This window comes from Solanum stenotomum, chromosome 4, assembly GCF_019186545.1.
Source record: "Solanum stenotomum isolate F172 chromosome 4, ASM1918654v1, whole genome shotgun sequence".
In the NCBI taxonomy this organism is placed as follows: Eukaryota; Viridiplantae; Streptophyta; class Magnoliopsida; order Solanales; family Solanaceae; genus Solanum; species Solanum stenotomum.
The window spans coordinates 36,962,974-36,972,688 of NC_064285.1; positions in this window are offsets into that span (position 1 = coordinate 36,962,974).

A 9,715-nucleotide genomic window follows, 5' to 3' on the forward strand; every position below is an offset into this window, starting at 1 on the left:
GCTAGCCTTAGTCGCCACTAAAAATCACTCCAAACCTTTAATAGCTATAGTTTGATATTTTGTCGGCGCCAAAGGTCTAGTATATAATATAAATAAGGGCTCATCTTCTTCACACTTTGCACACTGAAATCTAACTCAAAAACTTGTGTGAGTTTATTCATTTATTCTTACACTTTCCTTTACAGTTGCTCTTTTATTAACATAATTATCCTCGAGAATTCTTACAAATAAAAAACTAAACCATCAAGTTGTTCTATTTGGTGATCGATGTTGATGATGATAAATGTTGATTTTCATTCGAATCTAGTTGTTTTTCTATACAAATTGCATTTGATGTAAACATGCAACAACTTTTATTAAATTCGTTATCAACGCCAATGATATCCTCCTTGCTTATATGTTCTACAAATGCTATTACTAACTTCATCGTAATTTCACAGCTAACATAAAATGACAATTTAGATATTTTGTCCACCTTTAAAGGTATAGAAACATCTAGACAACTATGGTCTACTTGTGTTCGTTTTTCTTCTGCATTTCTCTTGCCCGAGTAGTTCTTCCATGACAACGCTTCAGATTTAACCCAATTACTCAGCTCTCCCCATTTGCAAAAATAATCAGAAGTCTCTTCTAAAATCCTTTTCTCTTAACAATTAAGTTTCAGTTGTTACCTAAAATTTAGATTTGAGGATACATTTGATCCACTACTGATTGATATTTTTTCTTTCAGAATAATCACTACTGCTAGATAGAATAATGTCCAGCTATCAGTTACAAGTCTATTTAGGCGATGTTGGCAATTCTTTTGACATTTAGTTTTAGTTTTCTGCTCGTATAATTCTTTAAATGCAATCTGCTATTTCAGAGTACTTTTTCCCGATCTCCTTCTCCAAACTTTTCACAATCTCTACTCTGAGTTTTTTTCTTCTTCTCTTCTGTCTTCTCACAATTTCATGTATGATTCTCTCTCAAATATTGCTCGAATCTTTTTTTTTAATCTTGGTCTTCTTTTCTTTCTTCATGTATTTGCGTTCTTTTAACAATTTTCGATTTGATGACTGAATTCCTTGTTGTTGTTGTTCTTGGTGATATTCTTATGCCTATAGAGGGAAGATATTTGAATCTTTTTACTGAATAAATAGCATTTGTTACTTTTATACTATTCTTTTTTGGCTATTTTTAGCATAATCTTTTATTGAATGTTCTCTTCTAACCCTTTTGTTTCAGCCAAAAGATCTAAGAAGTTTAAAATAGAGAGAGAAAAATGCAAAATGTAGTGAACTATAGTTTTCTTTCAACTTTCCTTTATCTTTTGGTTGCTATGTTTTTTTTTAAAATTTTTCTTTGAAAGATATGTTGTGTGTAAAATATCTATTAGGATTAGATAACAATGAGTATTGATTTCATGTGCATTAGACTTCTTTTTTATTTTATTTTTTAAAAAGTCCCTTTTGTTAACACCGAATCTAATAATTTTTATGGATGAATAAAATAAACTCTTTTTTTCATCTCCTGTCAACTTTTTTCATTCACTCTTCTTTGTTAATATATTTGAAAAAAACATCATAGCTATAGATTAATGATAATTTTATAGTTATAGATGATCATGTTTTTGAAACAGTCTTCTCAAAGTTATCACATTTGTTCTTTCTGAATGTAGAACAATTTGATTTGTGTTATCCGTATTGTTTGACCTAATAGTAATCATCTTAGTAGAGAGACGGTTTGTCCACTGTTTTGATTCGATAAGAAAGAAATTTGAATTTACAATGCTTCGCCTTGACAAGATGAACCAACCCTAGTCTTTTTTACTCCCAAGCACACAAAGTTGTTGATGGAGCTCTTCTTAGTCTCAGCTGATAACTTTAATTGTATGCATTCACAGAGTCAGTCGAGAACGAAGTATTTATAATTACATGTAAGTTTGACCTCTGCACAATTAATGTTTTCGTGAACAGAAATAAGTGAGGAGCTGTTCATTGAAAACTTTCATCATATTTTTGCATTAGTCTATTAGTTTGATTTCTTTCCGCAAACCATATGAAAGCTGAATGAATAATGAATAACAGTTTCTTTGTTTCTGATCTCTTCTGTTATGATAAATTTATAATATGAGTGACAATCGGATTGTACATATTTCAGGTAAAATCAATAAACCGAATAAAAAAATGTTATTGATTTCTCCATTTTGTGTTTTTGATGTAATGGTTCAGAACGATTTAGTGCTATTGGACTTTAGGATTATCAGTTTAGGACTTGATTTTTCCTTTTTCCCCAAGGAGTTGTTTGATGTGAGGTATAAGTGTTGCTCCCCAATATACACGCAAGTGTACGTGGTTGCGCGTAGTATAGATTCTTTAAGAAACGATTTATCGTTCCCAAGGGACTTATGATCAACTTATATTCACTTAATTCTACAACTAAAAATAAAAAGTAACCGTTTCAAGAGTTGATGATTTATTGTTTATCTACTAAAAATTATGCACTAAATGAGAGTAACTAATTGTGAACAACTTTGATATAATGTTTCAAGCAAGTTAAAAGAAATTCCAAGGCTGCAACATATAGTGAATATCATGTATCATATTATTGGCTTAGAACTAACTTCAGTTGTCAAGTTACTGATTTATAGGGTTGATGATATGATCCGGGTTATACGCCTCTCGTCGCCTACCCTAGTTAGTTGTCTAACTACATCGTTGAGCGGGGATAAATAGACTAACTGACGAGCATTTATATTTCATCCTATTTCGTAACCAAGCAAGGTGTTCGTCTGGGCGTCACTCCTGAATACTAATCACTTCAATTTAATGGGTGGACCGAGCTCTCTATATTCTCTGGTCTATCTAACCTCTCCTCTCCCGATTTTAAGATTAGACAATAGATTTATCTTATGGTCCGCAAGCATAAAATACTAAAACAAGAATATAGAAGTAACTTGTATTGACAACCGAGAATTAATCCAACAACCTCAAATAATCAACAATCAATTCGTTGCTACAACCCCAGAACTAGGGCGTTTAGCTACTCATGCTAATAGAAAACAAGAAAATACAATAGTTCATGCAATTTTCTTAAAATAGAAGAGTTAAAGAATTAAAACCTATTACAAACTTGAATTCTTACTCTTGCCCACTAAATCAAAAGTTGAACACTAATTATGGAGTCCTAAGGATCTATTTTTAATAGTAGGAAGAGTTGGGAACAAATCCTACTCAAATTAGGAATCCTTTTTAATGTTAAAACCTTGGAAAAGTCGGCAAAAGAGGGATGTGTACCCTTAGTACTTTTGGGGCTGGCCCGTCGCGCCATGCAGTACGCCCTAGAAGTCTTGCAGAACTTTGCGAGTTGGCGCGATGCGCCTCTCAGTACGCCAACCCCTGGGGTCTTCACACTTAGTCAATTTCTTGCGCGTCTTTTCTCCTATTCCTTCGAGAGTTCCTGAAACAACTAATCATGTGTGTAAGTGCACAATCATCACAAGTATAACAAAAAATCAAGCTAATAGACTCAAGATCATTTGTCAATTCAAGCACTTTATGGGCAATTATTGACAATTTAGGCATGTAAATATGCCTAAGATCACCGCCTCACACTTAGACTTTTGTTAGTCCTCAAACAATCTCTAGACTATCAACTCTTTTTTCAACTCTTGGACTTATCAACCCACCTTAAAATCAACCAAACATTTTTAATCATGATCTTGTAGTTCACATTGGATGCAACAATTCACAACATTTATACCAAGTACAACACATGCTCAAATAATGACTCTTTTGTTAGTTTTTCGGGCTAATGCAAACTCATACCACACATCAATTAGATAATCCTACACTTGCATGAATGCCCTCACTTGTTTATGTTTAGTAAAGCCTTCACTCAAACAATTTCAAACTCAACAAGGCCTATTTTTTTCAAACAATCAACTCACTCTCACAAAAGAAATTCTTACTTTCCTCAACATACCATAAGCTTGCCCATAGTGTGCTCTTACTTTCGCATTATACTTCTCAAGGAATCAAGAGGACTTTCATTTGGTTGTAATGACGGCTTAAGGTAAGGGATGAAATAGTTGGGAATCATTTTTAGTGACAACACCTCCCTAATGCACATGTTATTATTTTGCCAACAATCTCCTTCATAACTTTACCTTCCTCCTAGTATACACTTCATGACCATATACCCCCTTTGTTGCTCCATATTTACCCTTTATTTCTTTTTCATCATTTTTTTTCATGCCTTTGCATTAGCCATCCAAACTCTAGATTTTAACATCCGACTAAGTTACACATTATCCTTGATAGGATCAGGGCTGATGTTTCAAGCATAGTTCTAAATTAGCCACCCTTAATTTTAGTTGAGGTGCACATTGTCACTAAGGACCAGAGCCAAAATTGAATTTTCTTTTCCACACAATGTAGCATTTCACCCTTAGCTATATCAACCAACAATTTTCCACCCTTATTCTCTAACATAGTGCATTAAGGATTTTCATAGGATCAAAAGGCTTGGTATCAACAAAAGGGTTTCGGCTTAACATGTGGTTTATCAATAAACAAGGCTAAAGGCTCAATGGGGCTTCACTAGGGATAATTTCAATGGTAGGCATACAAGTAGAGTTAAGAATTTGCTAATTCAAAGAAACACCTCAATCACATTCCCTAAGTCATACAAGCTACTAATTCAACACACACAAGGCAAGTTTTAGATATCAAGTTAAGCAAAAACAAATCAACTCTCACCACTCATGGCATCATGACACATATAAGGATATATCAACTAACATGCTAATACAAGTTGCATTACGACACTACTACACAATTAAGCCCATTTTCATTTTGTTTCGAGTCAAACTTAAGAACACATGCTAATTACAAGGTCAACTATCTATTGCATTTTTCCACATATGATTACCCATGACGTTTGGCTAACTTATTCGGACATAGCTTCAAAAGACCAAGGTTGATTTCTCAATCCTACTCTTCTATGTGACTAATTTTCCCTTAAGATGGTCGTCATCCATCCATCATTGGGAACTGTCACTCCTAAGACGACTCTAAGACTCAATAAAGCAATAAACTAATCCTATTAGGTTCAAAGGGACAATCCTTAGTAAAAGTACCGAAAACAAACTCTAGGAACCCAAAAGATATTTTTTTAACTAGAAACTAACAACTAGACTCGATAAAGTAGTAAACAACTATATACAACAGAGAATATTACCCCACCCCACACTTTAAAAATAAGCACTGTCCTCAGTGCACAAATAAAATAAAGTATAAGGTTAGGAATACTCCCTGGAGCCTCTAGGCCTCATCGTCGCCACCGTAGAACACCATTAAGGCATTCGCCTCACCCTCTATAACATCATCCTCCTCCTTATCATCCATTGCCTCATAAAGCAGTAGCCTCGTCATCATCTAGAGGCTCCAAAAAGGCAGGACCAATCTTGCACAAAAATACCGCACTCTCAGACAAGGGATAACATTCGACCATCGATTCCATCTCAGCATCAGTAATAGGATGGCCACCGATCCGTAATTGTAACTCAGCCATCCAAACATCCTTGCCATGACGCTATCGTCACAGACTTGCCTCTCCTGGGCAGACAGAACCGGTCCATGGGATGTATCAAATGCCTTAGTCCTAGTAACGTCAACTAGCTTACCCGTCAGATCCGGGTGAAAAGCAACGGCCGTCCACAACCTCCTCCTCTATTCCCTGGGACCTCAGATAACGGGTAATCAACCCCCCATAGCAAAATTGCCATTGCATATTGTTCCTGAATTTCATCATGTGCTGCCTCAGGATCGCCCCAACATTAATGGGCATTCCCTTCATCAGCATGTATACTAGCACTACTCTATCCCTCGTTTCCTCATACAAATGCTTCGCAGGAAGCAACACACTACAAATAATCTTCAACCATACCCTAGCAACCAAATTGAAATTCGCAAAATGGAGGGTATTATGCCTCCCGGTGTCCTTGTTACGCCCCTACCTAGCCGTGGACTCAACCCCACACAATGTATGCCTAATATCTCTGTGCGGAGGGGTCTCTTTCAGTCTATTAAACTTATCGGTGTCACAGTTGGGGGTGCCCAACAACTCATTCAAAACCCGGGCCGAAAATCTCACATCCTTACCTCTAATAGGCACATGTTTAATTTGTGTTTCTGTGAACCAATTAGCATAAAAATCACGTACCAACGTCAGATTACAATCACCCGAATGATCGAAAATAAATTTCAGCCCCAACTCTACAACAGTCCTATATATAGTCGGAAATTGAGTTTGCAACCTTATCTCGTCGACATACTCATCTCCCATGTATTTAGGCTCCCGCTGGCAGTCAAACCGCAACAACCCATATGCTTTCACCACCTTTTTCCCGAACTTTTGGGCTGGTACCCTATTATCGAACCCGGAGGCTTCGCCTTTCCTACTCCACTTAGCACCCGCCACATTCCTTGCCTTAGGAGCCATCTTAACCTATTAAGAAAAGAAAACTAGAAAGAAGATTAGAAAAATAAGGGGGGGTCGGGTGGGGTAGTGGGGATGGGGAAGAAAAAAAGGAAAAAAAATATTGTGGGAGGAAGAGAGATGGTGGTGGATTTGTGGGTGAAAAGGGTTGTATAGAGTAAGTGAGGGAAAGAAAGAGCGTTACTAAGGGGGATGGGAAAAGGTTAGGTGGGAGTTTAATGGAGGAAATTGGAGTGTTTAATGGAGGAAGGAGAAGAGTTGAGGGAAGAAGAAGAGTAGAAGATGGGGAGAAATTTAGAGAAGTTGAGAGAAATTGGGAAGGGGGTCGGGTAGGGTGAGAATGAGAGAAAAAGACTAAATTTAGGGATTTAAAGGGGTGGGTCGAGTTAAATTCGGGTCGTAACCCGGAGAGAGAAAAAAATTGGGCAGTGGAGCGTTGGAGGCGCAAGGCGCCAGAATAGCGCCTGAAACTCGGCACAGAACTTTAGGCCTTGGCGCACCGCGTCGCGCAGTACGCCGACGTGCCCATAAGGTGCCCCAAATAAGGGCAGAACTTTAAAGCCAGGCGCGGTGCCCCTGCCAGTGCACCTGGCTACAACTGCTTTTTATTTTTTTTTATTTTTTATTACAAGCTAAGTTACAAATAAAAAAATCCTATCTAGCTAAAACTAACATATATTCTAAAAATTTAAACTAAGCTACTTAACAAAAATTTCAAGAATTCAAAGACGAACTACCTATCTATTACATATTGTTCATGTGTTGTGTTGCTCCCAATTGCACACGCAAGTGTACAAAAAAAAATGCAGACTCTTTGACACCTAAGTTCATGATTGTGACTTTGTATATAATTTATTTTATTTTGTAGTTTGGTATGATCCTTTCTCTCTTAGAAGTGGAGTTGATCCATCTTGATTGATACTTGTGCCATGTGTGGTGAGAATTTGTTTATTCCATGTTTTGCATCTTAGTCTAGAACTTGCCCTGCATGTTATTAAAGCGAAATAAAAATTGTTGCTTTGTTTAGGAGATGATAATAGGTTTTCTTTGATTTGTCTGGTAAATTTTAGCCTTTTCAGATATTATATCACTAGTTAGCCCTTTTGAGCCTGTAGCCTTTTGTTGGTAGCCATATTTTTCCCTTAACTATTTTTGTTGAATCCCTAGTTTTTGCACCTTGCTTCCTTGAGCATTATAGCATAGACTTATTCTAATTATCAATTCTGAAGAAAAAGGATGGTTGAGTGTAAAAGGTGATCAATGATAGCTACAAAGTGTTTAAAAGGCCCTCTTTGAAAGAATGCGACATGAAAAAAAAAGTTTCCTTGATGATGGCCTTGGTCCTTCCAAGGACATCGTGCACCTTAAATCATGTAAAATACGTAAGTTGAGGGTGGCTATTATGAAGGAGAAGGACTTGTCAATTAACTATTTTTACTAACTTATACTGATCTAATTTATTTAGTTAAGAGAACCAAAAGAGAAGAATGCAAGAACAAAATAATAAAATTACTTACAATAGTTGGAAAATCCCAGGGCTGCAGCATGTATAGGATTTCATGTATCATATTTTTGGTCAGTTGTCAAGTTACTGGTTTATAGGGTTGATAGTATGGTCCGGGTGGTTCGCCTCTTGCCGCCTACCCCAATTAGCCATCTAACTACATCGTTGAGCGGGGATAGATAAACTAACTGGCGAGCATTTATATTTCATCCTATTTCATAACCAAGCAAGGTGTTCGTCTGGGCGTCACTCCTGAACACTAATTACCTCAATCTAATGGGTGGACCGAGCTCTCTATATCCTCTAGTCTATCTAATCCCTCCTCGTTCGATTTTAAGAGTAGACAATATATTTATCTCATGGTGATCAAGCACAAAATACTAAAACAAGAATATAGAAGTAACTTATAATGACAACCAAGAATTAATTCGAAAACCTTAAATAATCAACATTGAATCCGTAGCTACAGCCCCAGAACAAGGGCTTTAGCTACTAATCTCTAAGAAAATAAGAAGAACAAGAAGAAAAGAACCCTAAAAAGTATTGACGACTTTCTCTTCAAAAGTGCCTCCTCCTTACTCTATCTTCTATCGTTCTAATAATTATTTCTATGGACTATATATAGGTATAGTAAACCTTAAATAAAATAATTGAGTCCAAAGCAAATTAGGAATCCAAAACCAAAACCAAAAGGAATTGGAATTCCTCCCGTGCGTAAAACCGCCTCAACTTCCACCGCCTCTCAATTGGCCACTGCCTTCAGATTCTGTCGTGGCAGCCTTGAATTCCTTTGCACTTCGTAATTGCACGCACTTCTTATATATTTTATATATTACTATATTGAATTTAATCCATTAAGCTGTCTGCTTGATTTCCTTCTTAAACCTTCCATATTTAATTCATTTTAGCTTCAAACTTCTTCAATTTTACACCAATTTACTCCTACAAATAAAATACACTATTTAGCACAATTCATAAAATTAATGCTCAAAAAGGACAAATATAAATAATAAATGTGAGACAAATAATGATTAAATATATGTATTTTTGGCCTCACATCTGGTTGCCTCCCATGTAGCGCTTGATTTAACGTCGCGGCACGACGCAGGTTGGATCATTCATCATTTAGCTCAAGAGCTTCCCGATCACGATCCGAATCCTCACCGAAATAGTGTTTCACCCTTTGCCCATTGACCAAAAACGTAAGGCTAGTATTACCTTTAAGTTCAACAACCCATTTTGTGTCATTCTGACCACTTTAAAAGGACCACTCCACTTCGACCTTAGTTTTTTGGGGAATAACCTTAGTCTAGAATTAAAAAGTAGTACCTTATCTCCCGGGTTGAAGGTACGAGCTACTATGTGCTTGTCATGCCACATCTTTGTCTTTTCTTTGTATAGCTTGACATTCTCATAAGTGTGGAGCCTAAACTCCTCAAGTTCATGCAGTTGACTCACTCTCTTTTTACCGGCTTGCTCGGGGTCTAAGTTCAGCCTTTTAATTGCCCAATATGCTTGATGTTCTAATTCCGCCGAAGGTGACATGCTTTCCCAAATACTATGTGATAGGGAGAAGTCCCTATTGGTGTCCTATATGCCCACAATGCATCATCTAGTTTCTCAGACCAATCTTTCCTTTGCGCATTCACCATTTTCTGCAAAATTTGTTTCACCTCTCTATTCGAAACCTCCACTTGGCCATTCGTTTGAGGATGGTAAGCTGTAGCA